At 35.9% G+C, this 19,300-nt stretch overlaps 1 protein-coding gene across 7 annotated transcripts in view; it reads left to right on the top strand.

Annotated features, from left to right (window-relative positions):
• LOC136840180 (uncharacterized) overlaps positions 1 to 15,333 on the top strand; it is a 63,107-nt gene extending 47,774 nt beyond the window's left edge. For 3 of the 7 annotated variants that reach the window (XM_067106665.1, XM_067106660.1, XM_067106658.1), the window contains 3 exons: positions 2,986 to 3,098; positions 6,439 to 6,550; positions 13,422 to 15,333. The gene's annotated coding sequence lies outside the window, so the exon portion shown is untranslated. Of the gene's footprint in view, positions 1 to 2,985; positions 3,099 to 5,039; positions 5,401 to 6,438; positions 6,551 to 13,421 lie in introns of those variants that run through there. The other 4 variants (XM_067106663.1, XM_067106662.1, XM_067106661.1 and 1 more) reach the window with 3 other exon arrangements.
• Positions 15,334 to 19,300: the final 3,967 nt, after the last annotated feature.

The following is a 19,300-nucleotide window of genomic DNA, read 5'->3' as shown; positions in this document are numbered from 1 at the left end:
TATATATATATATATATATATATATATATATATATATATATATATATATATATTATATATATTATATACATACATATATATATACACATATATATACATATATATATGTGTGTATATATATCGGGTATTCTCTTGAGGACTTGGTAACTGCCAGAGATCTGGTTTTTCTTTCATCTGTCAGTTTTTTTTTGCAGGGGTTGTAATTTGTCTTTAACGACAATATGGCAGATTAGATAATTATAAAATAGTTAATTAGTAGGAAGATTGTCGTATATTTTTCAAGTGTGCAATGGTCGTTTTCTTCCCTGTACAAAAACTCCCGACCATATCCCGAGGTTTTGTACTAAGATCGGATGAGCGCTGTCAAACAAGCTCGTAACCGCAGTATCCTGTGCAGTAACGAGGCCGGCTTGATATTACAACATAATGTACGGAATACCAAAGTAATGCAAGACCTACCATATTATTGGTCTTTGGGCATTGTTAAGTGCCTTCTCTTAGTTAGCAAATGCTCTAAAACCATTTTGTTCATCTCTTAAGAATTTTACCAGTTTCATTCCTTCCTTTTGACTGTACCCCCGTTCATATTGTCATTCATCTCTCTCCGCCCTCTCCTACCAATTGTTTCATAGTGCAACTGCGAGGTTTGCCTCCTGTTACACCTTTCAAACTTTTTACTCTCAATTTCCGTTTCAGCGTTGAATGTAGGTCCCAGCGTTTGGCCCTGGCCTCTTGCCTAAATTCTGTTCCATTCCGTTTTCATTCCACAGCCTTTTGAAAATAAGCATACTGAATATTTTCATTGCAATCCAAGCCAGTCCATGCCCTTTTAGTTACCACAATCAGTCAGGTCGCCTTTCTGTGGTACTATGTTCAGACTTGCATTTTCCCAATCATCGGTCTGTTTCCTCGTTTTATATTCTTCAGAACAGTTCAGTTAGTATAACAAGTGTCATTTCAGCTTCAGCTAAAATCAGCTCTACTTTGGTTCCGTCATAACTTGGTTTTCCATCTCCCAGGTTTGTTCATTATTTTTATGTGTCCTGCAAGGAGACTGGTTTAATACGACAGGTTAATGTAATTGATACGGATCCCAACCTTCCACTTTAATTTAACCCTAATATCTGGATGGCTTAGTGATAGCTCCGTGCTTCCAGTATTGTATTTTTTAAGCAGAAACATTGTCGTTACAAGGAATTTTTATAGTTAAAAGGAGTCTTTATAACACTAATTGTCCCTTTTTTGCTTCACATCTGTAATCAGATTTGAATGCACTGAAGTAAGAACTTGTTCTGGAAAAGAGAAAATTTTCACGAGAGCTCTGATATCATCTTAAGGCTTTGTTTAACTTGAATTGGTGCATTAGCCAGTCAAGCCTAACCTAATCCATGTTATTTGCACCATGTCTTACCTAATTCATTTTAGGGTGTCGTGAGTGAGGCTAGAGTCCTCGACGGCAATTAATTTTAGGGTGTCGTGAGTGAGGCTAGAGTCCTCGACGACATTTAAATGATAGCGTAGGTCTCTATAATTTTGCGTTATTAGGTATTGTAGTACAGTATATATCTCTCGTGTGTTGCAAGCATTGAAAACAAAGCATGTATTACATATTACGCATCACAATGCCTAGACGCCCCTTCCTGGGATTGTACACTTTGTCAATCCCTGAAACAGCGACAAACGAACGCAAAAAAATCAACAGTCAGACCTTGATGTTGTATTGAAAACAACACAATACATTTTATACTGATATATTTTTCCTAGTGCTTATGACTGTTTACAGGTTATATAGATAGGTCGCTTTTCCTATTTGTATGATTAGAAGCTCGCGTGGTGCCGTTTATTCCATTATCAGGTTATTAGGTAGTCCTAGAATTTTAAGACATTTTATCCTTTACGAACCACTATTCATCAATCCATTGTAACTGTCAACATCGTCGTCATCTGAGTTTATTTTTTAGGCCTTTCTATCAGACATCTTTTGCTCCATCCTGTGGGTAACATTTACTTGTCATTTTTTAAAGTTTTATTGAATAATTTGTCTGATCATGTCAAGATTAGCGAACCCACTCACAGCAAGGTTCGCTATTCTTTACAAGAAGATTATTGGGTTCGTTATTTACAGGGGAATAATCGGGTTCGCTGTTCTAGACATGAACACTTCGGTACCAGACATTTGATCCCCAGGGGCTAGTACTAAACAAGGCGAAATACATTGCCTCCACCCAGGGGCTAGTACTAAACACGGCGAAACAGTGTAGATGAATCACTGTTTCGCCGTGTTTAGCACTAGCCCTCATGTGGAATTGGTGTTCGGACCGGAAAGGGTTGGCCATTCTTTGCATGGGGATCATTGGGTTCGCTGTTCATGACATGGAGATGTTTTGTTCGCCAATTTTGACATAATCCAATTTGTCTTTCCGTATCAAAAGCATTTCTGATTATATTTCAGTTTTTTCTCAGATGTGTTAAGTTTGCACATTTTGTCATTTCTTGCGGCATCTTTATAGATTTGGTGCTACATATTCGAAATGAATATTTCATTTTATTTCTGCCACGAGTCGTTTTCCGTTACATAGTGTTAGACATGCAATTAAAACTCGTATTTCGAAGCTTTTCGTAATTATATTATTAAAAAAACATCCTTTGGCCATGGGAACTTTTGATGAGTACAGCTTTTTCTCTACTTGTCCGTTGGTTGCGTAGCAGTGTTGAGTTCTTATATAATCTGTTGGGTTTCCTGTTTATTAAAAATCTTTTAACTGAAGGTATCTCTCTCAGGTTTGTACATTTGTTATTATTTAACCAACAGTTTTGAGTTAATCGATAGGTCTCCCATTCTTCCACTATAACTTAGCCTTATATTTGGATGGTACAGTGATAGCTTGTCCATGCAAACTCGGTGTTGCTGTAATTTTATGTTTTTATCGGAAACATTGTCTTTAACAGATGTCTACAACCTCTTCATTCTTCATTTTTTTGCAGCGTAGAGGTAAGGCCAGCAAAGGCTCATCTATCCGTTTGTGGAAAATACTTGGCAGCATGGTCATTTACTCTATATCTGTAAAGTGCCGAAAGAAGGACTTATTCCGGCAAAGGTAAGATTTTGACGAGAGTTCTGACGTCGTCCTAAAGCCTACGTTTAACTTGAGTAGTAAATTAGCCAACCAAGCCTAACATAACCTATCCTACTGGCACTGTGCCCCTATCTATCCATTATAGGGTAGCGTGAATCAAACTGGAGGAAGAATATTGCCAGACCACCGATGAATATTTAAATGACGGCGTAGGTTTTGTATAATTTGACCTTGTTAAGTATTTTACTTTGTCTTTTATGAGCAATTGTTATGAAGGCAATGTTTTCCCTCTTGCCATTTATGTAATGTTCTTTTCTTTTTCTGCTTACCCTCTTTGTTTACCATAACTAACCTTCCCCCAAGGAACAAGAGTATATTACTAGAATGTTCTTTCGTGGGAATCCTAATAAGCTGTTCGTGCTCTTTTGAGGGAACAGATTGTAGTTCTCGACTGGTTAATTTTAAAACCACTAACGTTATACCACTTATCTTCAACCTGATTTTAAGTCAGTCTGACATGAGAAAATAATTTGAATATTTCACCCCCGCCATTGGTCCTGACTAATCAATTTTGAGGAGTACCATAACGTTCACAGACAGCTTAATGCGCAATTCAGTTTGAGGAATAAGAACGAACGTTCTTGCACTAGGTTCCAGCACTGCAAAGCATGTTTATCACTTGGTAGACAACGCTGGTTAATTACCAGCTGTCACAAACCACCCCATTGCCCTATCAATCGTTCACACGCTCTTGCCTGTTGAGAATTCCACAAGCTGATCATTGGACTTGCATTACCCAGCCAAAAGGAGTTCCATACAGATGGTTCCTCTCATCCCTTGATGATAGAGTCTGATCTTATCAGCTTGAAAACGTTTTCTCCGCATTTTCTCTTTAAAGGCTTATTCTGGCAACCGCACTGGACGTCTCCCTCTCTCTCTCTCTCTCTCTCTCTCTCTCTCTCTCTCTCTCTCTCTCTCGTGTGTTGCAAATAAGATAATAAAGCATTTCTTATATTCGCATCACAATGCCTAATAACCCCTTCCTGTGATTGTTTTTGCTTTGCTTTGTTTTACACAAACAGATGAATTCACTAAGCCCCTGAATCACCGACAAACGAACGAAAGAACATGAACAGTCAGACCTTGATATTGTATTGAGAATAACAGAATACATTTTGTACTTTTATATTTATTATTACTACGTCATAACGATTTACAGGTTATAGGTAAGTCGCTTTCCCTGCTTATGTGGTCGTAGGATGTATAATAAAATTGCATCACCTCTCTATTGATTGGAAGATCATGGTGCCGTTTTATTCCATTATCAGGTATTAAGTAATCCTAGAATTTCAAGACACCGTATCCTTTTCATCAATTCATCATAACTGTCATCATTATCGTCATCCGGGTTTATTTATTGAGGCTTTTCTATCTGGCCTCGTGAGTCACATTTACTTATCATTTTTTAGTTTTCTTGAATAAGTTGTCTTTTCGTATCATAAATTCTGAGTAAATGTATTTTCAGTTTTCTTAGATATGTTAAGTTTGCACATTTTGTCATTTCTTGTGGCATCTTATTACTATTAGTAGGTTTGATGTTGCGTATTCGAAAGGGTTTTTTTTCTGTTTTTCTTTATTTCTGCCATGAGTCACTTTCTGTTATTGGATGTTAGACAGGCAGTTCAAACACGGATTTCGAACCTTTTCGTAGCTGTATTAAGAAAACCATCCCTTGGCCATGGATACTTTCGATGAGTACCGCTTTTTTTTTTCTAGTGGTCCGCTTGTTGAATGGCAGTGTTGAATTCTTAGTTTAATCTGTTGGGTTTCCTGTTTATTAAAAATCCTGAACTGAACGGATAACCATGAAAAACACAGCAGTAGGTAGATAACTATGGTGTTTATTTACGTGGAATTATTTATGTTCGTGCACTTTTGAACAAAAGGACTTTTACCTATATTACCTGAAATTTACTCGCATGGAAGTTTTACGAAATTCTGTGCCAAGTGTTTACCATAATTAACCCACAACTCGAGTTGAAGCCATATACAGGGGAAAGTTACAATTAGGGTGACCCTGGCCTCACAGTGATGTGAAATGTCACCTTTACGGACAGACGCTTTTCTTAGAAAGCCGAACAGAAAGTACTTAAAACCGGTAGTAGTTGGTGATACCCTTCAGTTTGTCTCTATCTGTGATAAGCGAGGGACCACAGCTCTGTGGCCAAAGGATTTGCCCTGGTCTAGATAGCTAGGTAGAACCCAAAGCAGCGATAATGAACTTCCCTTTCTCTCTCCTTTTGCTGTGCGCTGTTGTTGAATGGTAAGGATCGGTCAGATTGCCTGTAATGTGTTAGTTATCCGTCCAGTTTCATCACGTATGTTGTACATTTGAATCAGCTTTTGTGTAAACAGATCTTGTTGGTGAGCAGCTTGTGTGTTTTTATGGAAAGTACACACGTACTTACACACACAATTATATATATATATGTGTGTGTGTGTGTGTGTATGTCAACCGATTTGTGAAGATATGGAACATGATGATTGTATAAATAAAGGCAAATGCCACGAAGGAAAAATGTAACAACGGAGTGGTTGCTAGCCCTTTCGACATAACGGTCTTCTACTAGCAGACTGATAGTAATGGAACGTTGTGTCGAAAGGTCTAGCAACCACTCCGTTGTTCATTTTTCCTTCGTGGCATTTGCCTTTATTTACATATACATATTGTATAAACACATATATATTATTTATATACATTTTATCTATATGTTTATATACATGATCATCATCATCATCGCCTTTTACACCATGTGATGCGAAGGTCCGTTATGAAATTTAGACCCTGATCTTTATTTTCCACATAACTCCACTCATATGCAGCTTCCTTTCGTGTGTGTGTGTATAGAGTTTGTGTGTTTTCTTCAGCATGATATGAAACTGTGAGGAGGTGTGGACGCCAGGAACTCCTTTCATGGTAAGGACAGGGTTCGAAAACAAAAACACGAACCCCCTGCTATTAGTTTAGGCCTAACTTTAGATAAACCCCATGTATGTGATGGAACTGGTTTTCGTCAGCCCTTGGACTGAATCAGACCTTTTACTTTTCTGTGAAAGTCGTGTGACAATACGCAGGTACCCATCCTTTCACAAAAACACGTTCATTTATTTTCATGTATTTTGTATATACAATTATGAAGTTACAGGTTTACATTTATTTTGACACACTTAAAGATTTACAGTACTTCAGAAATACAGGAAGGTACCACGAAAAAAAAGTAAGGATGTAAAATAATGTATTCTAGAATGGGAAATGAACTTGCTGTCCAATATGGTAATCGGGATCTCTCCCTGCTTCCAGCTCCTTGGGACTAACGTGCCTCCCGTGTGACCAAATTATATGTTTGCAACCTGTCGGGTGTCCTTACGGCTACGTCAAAGGAGTCTGCAGTTGTTGCGATGTGTGTGCAAAGGTAAGGAAGGAAGGGCATGCAAATTTCTTTCTCCACTTACATAACGTAAAGGCAAAACACTGTTATCCAATAAGGTTGGATATCTTAGTAAACCCACTGGGCCATGATGGGGCTAAAGTAAAGGTCCAAAGTTTTACTAAGAGATGTGAAAAAAGAATCTTTAAAAGTCCTCCTAAGTAACAATGGGACTGCAATTTGTAAAATTAAAAGCAATCACCCTAGCGTAGTACAACTTTGAGATTGTTCAAACCGAGGCCCTGGTGGGCCTATCGGCGTGGTTCAAGTAAGCAGTATGGCCCATGACTCATTGTTTTGCTTGTTAAGTAAAAAGAAAACGAAACGAAACTTTGTATTTGGTAGCTTTTATCAACTATCTTGGCGCATAACGTACTCTACCTGAGAACTCGATTTGCCAATTTGCTTACAAATCAGGAACTGGAGATTCTGATCCACTTAGTCTTTTTGTATTTATTTCAGTAGTGAAATGTAATCTGTAGTCTCTTTAAGTAGTGAAATGTAGTTTTATTGTGTTCATTTCACTAGTGGAATGTCAAGTTTTCGTGCTACTGTGTTTCACCCTCACTCTTTCTATTTAGAAACCTGACATTTTCGAAACCTGCATTCCCCAAGTATTCATGTTTTCAGAGTCCTGTCCCAAGACGCAAGTTGTCTTTTGTGGACATGCAATGGTAAACTGGAAACAGACAGAATCTTAAGGTAACCGATCTGCAACAAGTAAATCTGCCTCCTAATATAGTAATCATATTATCTTAACATATCCACAAGGTGCTCGAAGTTGGTTTTGAGTTTTCCGGTTGGTCTTCAAAGCCTTCAGTAGTTAACAGTTCAGATTTGTTTTAGTTCACATTATTTAACATGGTGTATAGACACCAGATGTATTTTTACGTTTTTCCTTTAGATCAGTTTATTAGTAGGACCTTGCCTTCCATGTTTTTAAACTGGAGAGAAACGTTTCTTTGTAGTCCTACTTGTAGTATTTGAAAAATTTTTTTGATCACTGTCATATGAAAATTATCGATTCTGCATTGTTTATTCTGAAAGATTACTATATGAAGGCCATTGCAATGTATTCATCCGAGATGTTTGGCTATGAGTCAAGGTCATTTGTATAAAGGCTTATCATGGCCATGTGATACTTCATGAATATGTAAACTGTGGTGTGAGTCACACGATACACAAGCAAGACTGTCGGGGTGTACTATTGGTATTCTGCCGAGGGTGATGAACAGATTGATGTGCCATTCATCAAAGGTGAGTGAAATAGAAGCATGGCACCATATTTATTGATATTTTTATATCGAATATTTTTTTAGCTACTGTGGTTTGTCATGGTCCAATATCATTAAGTATAACTACATTTAAGCAATTCTTACTCTTTTTTTATATACGACGAAGGTTGCTGATTAGAAATCCTTGATGCTGCCCAGCATTCATTTCATTAGAGAAACTATGTAGAGATGCTTTATGAATGGAGTCACGTCTTGTGTCGATGGAGTAAGTATACAGGGGATGAAGAAGCAGATTAGTAGAAGACACTTTGTAAATTAAAAGAGGACAGTTACAACGATGGAGTAGGGAAAGGCACCAGAAGTTAAAGGGGTTACAAGTAGAACACTATAGCATGGTGGCGATTATGTAGTTGACTGTAGTCGTCCATAAGATATTTTTGGAGTGAAAGATCCCAAAGGACTTGGTCAGAGGGGAAAATTTCCTTTGTACAATGACAGAAGTAGTGAGAAGTGGATGTAAGAATAACACTGGCCAAGCTCATAATGGAAAAGGAATGTGTGTATAGACGGAGGAGAATGTATGTGGATCAGGCGCATGTCATAACAGTTTTGCAAGAAGATCTGGAGTGAAAGGGAATCTTAGAGAAACCTCATGCTAGAATTACGAGGGATGCAATGTGTAGGGTGTATGGTTTAAACTCGAAGATGAAAACTTAACAAGAAAGACTAGAAGTTTTTAAATTGAAATTGAAGCGTGTGAATATATGTAGAGTAAGTAGTTTGGGAGAAAAGTGGCACTTAAACAAGGTTTACTGTTTCCCGTGGATGTATTACGTTATAATGGTAACAGAGGTCAGGAAAGAATGAAGTTCAACAGGACATGTAGTTGAATGTTTGAGGGGCGACGTTAGTTGGTGTTCATTTAGAAACGCGTAACAAAATTTTAAGTTGAAAGTTGATTTTAGCATGAGTGAGGTTGTGTTGGTAAAGGGGGTTAGGAGGATGGTGAGGTTGTGTTGGTAAAGGGGGTTGGGAGGATGGTGAGGTTTTGTTGGTAAAGGGGGTTAGGAGGAAGTATCAGAGAATAAAGTGGTTGGCTCAAACTGGTATGGGGGAATCAGTGTATCACGTGATGTTAGTAGACAAATGTGAATCAACACAATGAGTGAAGTAAGAAAAGTAGCAGGAATGCAGATATTTTGAATAAAAAATGGTTTGCTTACGGCACCAGTTGTAATGTATGTAAGGTTTAGAACTATAAGACACCCATTTAAAAAGAAACAATGGTACTTAAGAAAACTGTAAATGGTAGCACACAAAAATGGGCCCAACTGATAGACTAAATGAGACAAATGGAGCAGCCAAAAATGAATGAAAAGTTGTGCATAGGTTGTTGACATTATTGTCCTTTACAGAGGGGAAATTGAGTCGTTAGATTTACAGTAGGTAGTCAGTGAAAATGCCGAAAAAAAAATTGGATTAGGCCTGGTGTTTTCACGGTGGCGCCTTGACATAGAGAGAATAGAGGACTAGAGTCTGTGGAAACTTGAATTCGCAAGTGTTGAGGTGAAAGAAAGATGACGTAGAAAGGGTGCTGGGTTGAAGAGGAGAAAGAGTGCATTTAAGATATGACAATTGGAATGGTTACGCTTAACATAAATTTTCTCTTGTTGCAAGTAATGCTTAATAAAGAAAACGGAACTGCAGTTGTAGATCACAGGGGAACATTATAAACAGGAGACTCCCAGAGATATCAAGACCTTCCACAACATTTGACGAACTTAATCTCATTTTCATCGATTTAACTTAAATCAAGTAATTATTTCACTGTTTAAAGCTGTAAAACTGAAGACTACAACCGCGCCCATCTAGTTATGTGCAATATGGACGCCTCTTGGCGATGAATGTAAAAACAAACAAAAGATAGTAAATATCATAAAGATAAACAAAAACATTAAAAAAGTCAGTAAATATTCCGGTCGGCGACTGGAGGGAAACAGGCCGCGCGAGTAGCGGTCAGTTTTACCTTTATATCCCGTGATACCAGGATAGTCCAAAAATATCAAGATTTCTCCATATTTCTGTGTATTTCTAGTATGACAAAGTATTTCCAGATTTAAACAACAAATACGTTAATAAATTAAAGGCATAAAAAATTGATTCCCCAGAAAACTTTTTGGCATGTACTTAAAAGAATACTTTAAAAAAATCGAATGACTAAAGTTGGATTTTCCCGCCCATGCGTGATTTAGAAGAGAAGAAAATTATATTTCACAAGAATTTTTATCTGCTTTAGTTTTAAGTATACAAAATAAGGAAATAAATACGATTGGCATTTTGAAACCAAAATTGTTTTATCTGTGTTTTAAAACCAAAATATTTTTATTTGTCATTGACTTTGGTTTATTGATGGTTTGGTTTCAAAATGTTCTCTGCAGCTTCATTTTCCTCTTGTCCTTGGTGCAGATCTTGAAAACTTAAAATGGATTTTCTTGTTTTGAATTTGGTTTGTTATTACTTTTTCTCTTTGACTTGATTTCACATGTTATTTAATGATTACTTAATGATTCTTACACTCATAGGATTTTATGCAGATTAGCATTAGTTGTAGACGGATGATGGCAGTTTGGTGACTTATCTGGATATAGTATATTCCTTTTTTAAAGGGAATTTTTAATCCACTTAAACCTAATTAAGCTTGTATATCATAAAGCAAGTTTACAGTTTCAGTACAATAAATGTAAAAGGTGCTCTTGGGTGGCCAAATGAAGTTATGGTGATTTCCTGGGCAAAAAATTATCAAATAAACAAAGGCTGTTGTTGTGGGCATTTATAACCAAGGTAAATCCCAGTATGACCCACACTCAGAATGTGTACCAGAGACAACTATTACCGTGACACTACCTGTGTAATATTTCCCAGTTTATGAATAAGTAGGCGAGAGCTTCACTGGGTAAACTACAGTGGAGAGAGAGAACCCAGCATTAATATATATAATGCCTGCAGTGTTCATAGAGTTCTAACAGCCATTCATAATACTGGATATACACTCAGATATTTTATACATTTTCATTGAGCCCCTAACACTGGCTTTGGGAATATAAAATATAAAAGCAAATACAGATACAATGACAAAAGCTGTTTTGACATGAACGAAGTTGAAGCCTTCCACAAGTAACCTATTTAGGAAAGTCTAATACATACATACATGCCTACATATATATATATATATATATATATATATATATATATATATATATATAGTTAATGATAAATAATATTGCCAAGACCAGGAAGAACATTCTTTATTGTACAAGCTTTGAGGTATAAAACCTCATCATCAGGCTGAAAAAACCGACAAGGATGAGAATCAATAAATTACAATAAAATGAATTGTCATAATAAATCTTTCGCAAAAATACTAACGAAATATATAAAATGAACAAGTAAATACAAACTAAAAGGGTGAGACGTAAAATAACGAAAAATTAAAAATACAAACATAAAAATATGAAAATAAAACTAAAGTGAAATGTAAACAAACTATCACTCAAAGTAAAATATTTAACGACCTAATTGAGTACCTACTATGAAATTACACGATAGCTAGTTGAATACCAGACGAGTTGTTGTTCAATTCCGGCTTCATCTTTTTAATAGTCAGCGACTCTGAAATTAAAAGGTCCAGTCTATTTGAACAAAAAGACAGTACCCGAAAATCCAGGTCAGTGACTGGACCTTTTAATTTCAGAGTCGCTGATTATTAAAAAGATGAAGCCGGAATTGAACAACAACTCGTCTGGTATTCAACTAGCTATCGTGTAATTTCATAGTAGGTACTCAATTAGGTCGTTAAATATTTTACTTTGTGAGTGGTAGTTTGTTTACATTTCACTTTAGTTTTATTTTCATATTTTTATGTTTGTATTTTTAATTTTTCGTTATTTTACGTCTCACCCTTTTAGTTTGTATTTACTTGTTCATTTTATATATTTCGTTAGTATTTTTGCTGAAGATTTATTATGACAATTCATTTTATTGTAATTTTATTGATTCTCATCCTTGTCGGTTTTTTTTCAGCCTGATGATGAGGTTTTATACTCGAAAGCTTGTACAATAAAGAATGTTCTTCCTGGTCTTGGCAATATTATTTATCATTAAGCTAAGATTTCCAAGTAGCTGCCCAATTATCGAGACTATATATATATATATATATATATATATATATATATATATATATATATATATATATATATATATATATATATATATATATATATATATATATATATATATATATATATATATATATATATATATATATATATATATATATATATATATATATATATATATATATATATATATATTATACACACACACACACACACACACACACACACACACACACAGCAAGTCCCCGGTTATCAGCAGGGCTTCCGTTCTGAGGGTGTGATTATAACCGAAAATCGCCAATAACTGAAAATCGGCGATTTTCGGCACTTATCTGGGAATTTTCTGGGCTTATCGGTGCCCAAAAGTGCCGATTTTTGGTTATTGGCGCCCCTGTTACGTATGTATCGGTGCCGATAAGCAGAAATAAGCAATTTTCAGCACCGAAAACTGCAGATTTTCGTCACTAGACAAGTGCCATAAAGCCAGATCACCGGTAACCAAGCCTGCCATTAACCAAGGATTGCCTGTGTATATATATATATATATATATATATATATATATATATATATATATATATATACCATCATGTGAAGTGCTGCAGTACATTACTGTAAAGCTAAAATAGGCATGTCCCTAGCTGATTTGTTGTATATATGTCAACTGGTTTTAATGATTAGGAAGTACTGGAGTAATACTGTCTTACTTAAGAGACTGGTTTTGAGGGTAGCTGACTTGGTGTTTTGAGGTGTATCTTAATACAGGGAATGTTAGCAAGAATAGATATTGCTGTATTTCATGACTTGATGGAATGATGATCAAAACTCTGTGACTGCTGAGCACTGGCAGATATCAACTGAAAACATATTGTTCAAAAGATTATTTGAATATTTTAACTTGGATATACAGTAACTACTCACCAAGAATTTTTAATAAGAATTACTCCTTAGATAATTTCATAAGCTATAAACCATATTTTATGTCATTAAACTTTATTTCTGATAAACACATGAATGAAAAGCAAGGAAATCTGTCTCTGAATTACTATACTTCCCTGGACATGAACATTGGTTGCATTTTTTTATTTAATTATTTTATTAATTCTTTGTAACAGACAGATTTGATAGCTATGCTTGAGACTATTTATTATATACTGTATTTTCTTAAAGTTTCAGGATTCACTTGGGATTTATGATTTTGGTATTCTTCCTTCACTTGTATCTGCATCAATTAGCATAGGTGCCACAGTGTGTTTGAAGAACGGGCTTTGCTACCTCTTCCTAAACTTGGAAATCCAGTAAATGTATCCTTGCAATGACAGGGTCTACATCTTTGGGTCTCCACAAACCTCTTGCTGATTTCTAGCCACACACATATATTTTTATAAGTACAGTACAGCTCCAAATAGCAGTATTTCTCATGTATATGTTTTCTTTTATTTTTCCAGGGTCCAGGAGAGTTCTGTGGGGGTGAATTTAATCTCTTTGGAAAGTGTGGCGAGGGACTCAAGTGCGTAGAGACTGTTACTGCTATACCCAGTCGTGGAGTTTGTGTCCTTTTGAATCAGCCCTCGTGAGGCAGCGTGTATTCTGAAGAGGGAAAGAAACATGATTTATAGAGGCCTAGTAAGATAAATTTTACTAATTCATATTTACAGTGTTCAGAATGACTACAGTACTGTACCGCATTTCCAAGTTATCTTTTTTCGTTTTTGTTTTGCAAGATGTAGTTGCCAGTACAAGGGATAAACATAAGATTCATTTGTTAGGGTGGTTATAGTTTTTAATTTTTGAGATCAGTAAAGTGGATACACACATTATTACATCTTGGACCAGTTTACTTTGGAGTTAAGCTTGGCTTTGTATACAATTAATTTTTCATTTTATGCTGTTGGTAAAAGAGTGGATGAAACCAGTTAAGAAAACCCCTGCATTTTTATGACAGTTATGAACCATTTTGACAGAATGTTGGCGATTGTTTTGTGTATGTAGTTATAAGATTTTAGTGTCTTGTTGTTCGATAAGGGAACAAAGTTGAATGAAAAAATATATCCAAACAATATTGACTCATCTGTAATACCCTCTGATACTTGCTCCATCATCAAACATCCTTTATCAAACTTCTTTCTTCCGAAGATGTAAAGTATGAATTATGATCACAATTATAAAGTAATCAGTAGTTTAGAAAGACAGCAGAACCAATTTGAAAGGGTTTGAATTAAATTCTCATAATACTTAAAAAATTTCAGGTTCAGTAAATCAATCATCATCACCACCTCCTATACCAAGTGATGCAAATGGCCCGATTAAATTAAATATTGATAAATTGATAGTTTATTGATAGAGTGAGCATGCTGACTAAATATTTTGTAGACTTATTTGATAAATTGTCAAACAATAGTGCATCTTCACTGTAATATTATATAGAGTAAAGACCCTGTCAGTGCACCTCACATGGTGCACTGGAGGTATTACTTTAGGTTCTTTGCAACTTCCCTTCAGCCCCTAGCTGCAACCACTTTCATTCCTTTTACTGTGTACCTCTTTTCATATTCTTTATCTTCCATCTTACTTTCCACACTCTCGAGCTCCTAACAATTGTTTCATAGTTCAAATGTGAGGTTCTCCTCCTGTTACACCTTTAAAACCTTTTTACTCTCTATTTTCTTTTCAGTGCTGAAAGGCCTCATAGGTCCCAGTGCTTAGCTTTGGCCTAAATTGTATTTTCCATTCCATTCCATAGAGTAGAGAGTACATTTGAGGCAATTATTAGATAATTAAATATGCCTTTTTCCCCACTCTAACATATTAACATCTTCAGAAAACTGTTTCTTCTAATTAGATGTAAAACAGTAGCATTCTATGGATAATGAGATCTGTTTGATTTTATATGTTAAGTAGAGTGCAATGTCTGTTTGTTGTTCTTTTTAAAGATTTGGCTATCTAATAGATTCTGTTTGCTACTTTTTGTGGGGTTCCTTAGATATGTATATTTACTCAAGGAAATCTTTATCAGTTTGAACAATAACTGTAAATAGTATAATTACCAAATACCAGTAGTTTTACTCTCTTCATAATATGCAGGAGGGATGCATCATCATATGAGAGATGTTCTACTTTCATCACCAATAATTTTGCAGGGATATGATTGTTTAGTTTCTATACAATGTTCATTTTCTAAAATCTGAATTTTGGGGTTCATTTTGTTAATCTATGAGACTTAACTATACATTATTGTAGTGGAGAGTACAGTGTCCAGTATTACTGTGCAATGAAAATTTATATTACAATTTAGAATGTGTTTTTCAAACTGGAATTTTCATTACTGTCTGTTGCAAGTTGACTAAAATGTTAAAACCATTTGGATGTATCAATAGTGGCCTTGGAAGGTTACATTCAAAGGTAAGGTGTTATTGATCAGCAGGGTGGACTGTTATCTTCTGGATGCATCCAGTGGTTGTGAAGATGTTTTAAAGTTTTGGAATAGTTCTTACCTTATACAAACTGTATAGTAGAGTGGTTGAGGGTTTTTCTTTGTTGTAAAGGGCCCCCTCAGTTTGGCAAATATGTTTATATATCAGATTGGATCTCTGCTGCTCAGTTGGATGCATAACAGTATTCTTGAGATGAGATATTTTCTTTGTAACGATTGTGCTGCCAGCAAGGTAAATGTAGGTAGCTACAATATTTTATTAGTTTATCGGTTTTCAAGTATTGTAGAGGACAATTTTATAATTTTTTTTTTTTATTAACATCACTTCAGTTATAGCAATGGTTGATGATCCTCCCAGTGACCCTCTTGACAATGTTCTTAGTGAAGCCAATGTTTACAAGCTGTTAGATGGCTCTCTTAAGCTCCTTATGGGTAGTAACCCATTTTTGCATTTGGAGAGGTCACAGCAGGATAAAAGGCACTGACAATGGTGATATTTTCTTCAAGAAGTTTTTTTTTTTTTTGTAAAGTTTACTTCATTAATGCCTTGCATCTTGGTTACAAAGGAGGTATCCATCATCTCTACTGCACTGTTTTGGACTTTAATAATGCCAAATATCATCAATTTTAGAAGCTATATTACTCATATGGCACAAGTAGGTTTTAAACAAATTGATAAAATCTGTTAATTGTCCGCTTTGCACATGGTAGGCTTTCTGCATATGAAAATGAAAATAGATTTTATTACTTCCAAATTTACATATAAAAAAAAGTCCTAATATAATTGTTGACAACCACTTTCATTTTGACATTTACATAAACTTTATTTTTGTCACAATTTTGAAATGTCCTGTTTTTATAAGATTATTTCAATTGCAAATTGTTAGTGTAGATGAAGTTAGACAACAAAGAGGCAAAGAATATTTGGACAGTCAACAGGCTGATGTTTACAAAGCCTTGTATTCAGGGAATGGCATTAGTGTAGGGTTAGCCCAGACAGTTATTAATGAATGGTGGAAAAAGGAGGAAAATTCCTGTCAAAGGGAGTGAAGGTTCAATAATTTCAGAAAAAGAACGACAATGCTGGGTGGAATATTTATGAAAGGTATTTAATATGAGAGGATAATTTGATTGATATACCAGCTGATGGAGACCTACATATACTAACTAGACTATTCTGCAGAGTATGGAATGAGAAAACAAAGCATGATGATTGGGAATCAGATTTCATAGCAAACATGGAAGAAAGTTGACCTGACTGAATGTGGTAGATATAGAGACATTGCACCTGTGTTGTAATGAAAATATTCTTTATGCTTATTTTCAGTAGATTGGAGAAAGAAATTGGTATATAATTCTTAGAGATGAACAATGTGATTTTAGAAAAGCTAGGAGTTGCAATGGTTTGTATGAATACAAACCATTGCCCTTTATTTTGGTTGATAAAACTTTGTAACCAGGTAATTAATTGGTGGTCACACACCATCATCAATCACTTTTTCTTTGGCTGTTGTTGAGTTATGACATTTTGATGTACTCTTACTAACTGGTAAGTTAAAATTTCTTTAATCTTTTTTATTGTGTGTATGGTGCTTGTGTTTTTTGCTCAACATGGATTTGAACAAGAAAAGCAAACTGAGAAGTATGAAGGCTGTAAGTAGGGGTTTGGCCACTTTATGTCCTTGGCATTAGGCTAGCCAGTTTTGTTGTTTTGGATTGGTGCTGGATGGTCTTTGCAATGGAGAGGTTTAGCAGCAGTAAAGGAAGGTCAAAAGATATTTGCCAGTATCTTCAAAGGGATTACTTCATCTTCAATACCAGCAAATTGTTTTTGGCTCCTTCCTTCAGGACTGCCCCCTCTTTTTCTCCCTACCTTCTGATCTCGTGAGAGGTTATACTTGTGGAGGTAAGTGACCAGCCTGCACTCTGACATTACTGACCCAGGGGTGCATGCTGAGCTCTCCTCTGATGTATGGACAGATGTTTCTACTCAGTGTTCTGAGCAACCTATCTTCCACTGCTCTTCTGCTAGGGAACTTGGTACTGTTGAGCCTCCTGTAGCAATTGCCTTACCTGTGGGGATAACCCCCATGGTATCAAGTACAGGCTGTACTCTGATGTTACTTGCTGAGGAGAGAGACGTGGACAGAATAAGGTGAACAACTTATTGTTGTCGAGTTCTTCCTCCTTGTCTTCTGCCTCTTCATCCTTCCAAGGGAAGAAGAAAAAGAACATCTCCAAAGCCCACTCACAAGAAGTTCTGTTGAATTTTGGGTGAACACCTTCCTTCTTCAGGGTTGGTGATGGCATTTGCAAACCTGTGCTGGGGATGTCTGTAGTACGTAGGGTTGATACAGGGTTCTTTGATTGTGCTCGAGAACCAGTGACTCCTCATTTATCTCTGAAACACAAGAACTGTCCCAGACTCTTCCCGTGTTCATACTTCTGCAAAGTACACAGTCTTCTACTGCAGTCAAGGGAAGTAAGACCTGTGAAGGGAGTGAGGTGGAGAAACAAGCGCATATCTTTATCTTCCTCATCTTCTGCTTCTTCTTCCTTCTGTTGGAAAAAGACAATATCCTTGAAGCCCTCTCACATGAAGTTCTGTCAGACTTTTAGTGAATGTCTCTCTTCTTTGGGGACAGGGCTCAGCATACACTCACCTGTGGGTGGGAATGTCTGCTATAGGTAAGGATGAAATGGTTCTCTGAGCATGCCCACGAACAAGTGTCTCCATGTTTACTTCTGAAATATGAGGGCTGTCTCAGACTCTTCCCTGTTGGTATTTCTGCCTTGTAGTTTAGCATATAGACAACTTTGCTTATATATTATGCTGCCTCAAACCTACCACTTCCCTACTTATTCTTAACATTGCCATCATCAAAGAATTGGGCTTTGTCTGAAAGCTTAAAAAAATAAACTTCAAAAAAGCCAAAAGAAATATTGTCAATCTTCAAAATTTGGTCCATCCAGTCATTAAATGTCAGAATTTGGAATTTATTAAATAAGCTCTTTATTAAGAACAAACCATTCAAGCCAGCTCTTAAGAGTTAAAATGTAAACTCAGTGGTCTGTCTATACTTTTTATCAATAGATAAAAAAGTCATATTTCTCAAATATAAAATTGGACTTAAAGGTTAGCAATAACCCCCTAAAAACATTGTGCTGTAAATAGGGAGTCTGTTCTAAATGGGCTTTTTAGTATATATACTGTATACATATAAAGATTTTAATTAATTTCGATAATATTGTCATTTGACGCTATGTCGGTGGTTTTTAGCGAGTTTCAGTTGGATCCATTTTTTAGTGATTTTGTTATTGTGCTATATTGAATTTGTTGTGCATTGGTGATTTTTGTGGAAAGTATGCTATAATTGTTGAAGAACTAGTGGGAACTTTTATCACACTGGATTCCACATCTTGTAACTTTTCAGTTTCATTCTTCATCATAAGTCTCTACTTGGTGAAAAGCTTTTTGTGAAGTTTAACCTTTTGACTGATAGGCATTTGTTGATTGAATGCCCCAGTTTTGGAATCTTTGAATTTGCCACCTGAGCCACATGGTGAGGATATTCGGTACAGTAAATCCTTGCATCCTTGCCTAGGGATTTTACTCTTTTCCTACAGTAGCCACATGACCAGATCTGACTTATTTTTTTTCCCTTCCTTTCCAGTTACCATAAGCTTTGCTTTGTTTGATTTTCAGTCCTCTCTTCTCAAATGCACTCTTCCACCTTTTAAATATTTTCACCTCCTCCTCAGCCTCTACTGTTGGCACTTACGGTCGTTATGCATGGTATCTCTCAGGAACCTCCTTTCTTCTTTTTGAAAAGAAAAAAGAACCAGCTCTGATCATAAGACACATTTATTTCAAGTTCTTCTGAAAAACCTGCC

The sequence above is a fragment of the Macrobrachium rosenbergii genome, chromosome 7 (genome assembly GCF_040412425.1).
Source record: "Macrobrachium rosenbergii isolate ZJJX-2024 chromosome 7, ASM4041242v1, whole genome shotgun sequence".
Classification (NCBI taxonomy): domain Eukaryota; kingdom Metazoa; phylum Arthropoda; class Malacostraca; order Decapoda; family Palaemonidae; genus Macrobrachium; species Macrobrachium rosenbergii.
Note: the sequence above shows the minus strand (reverse complement) of the source record. Positions and strands in the feature narration are given on the sequence as shown.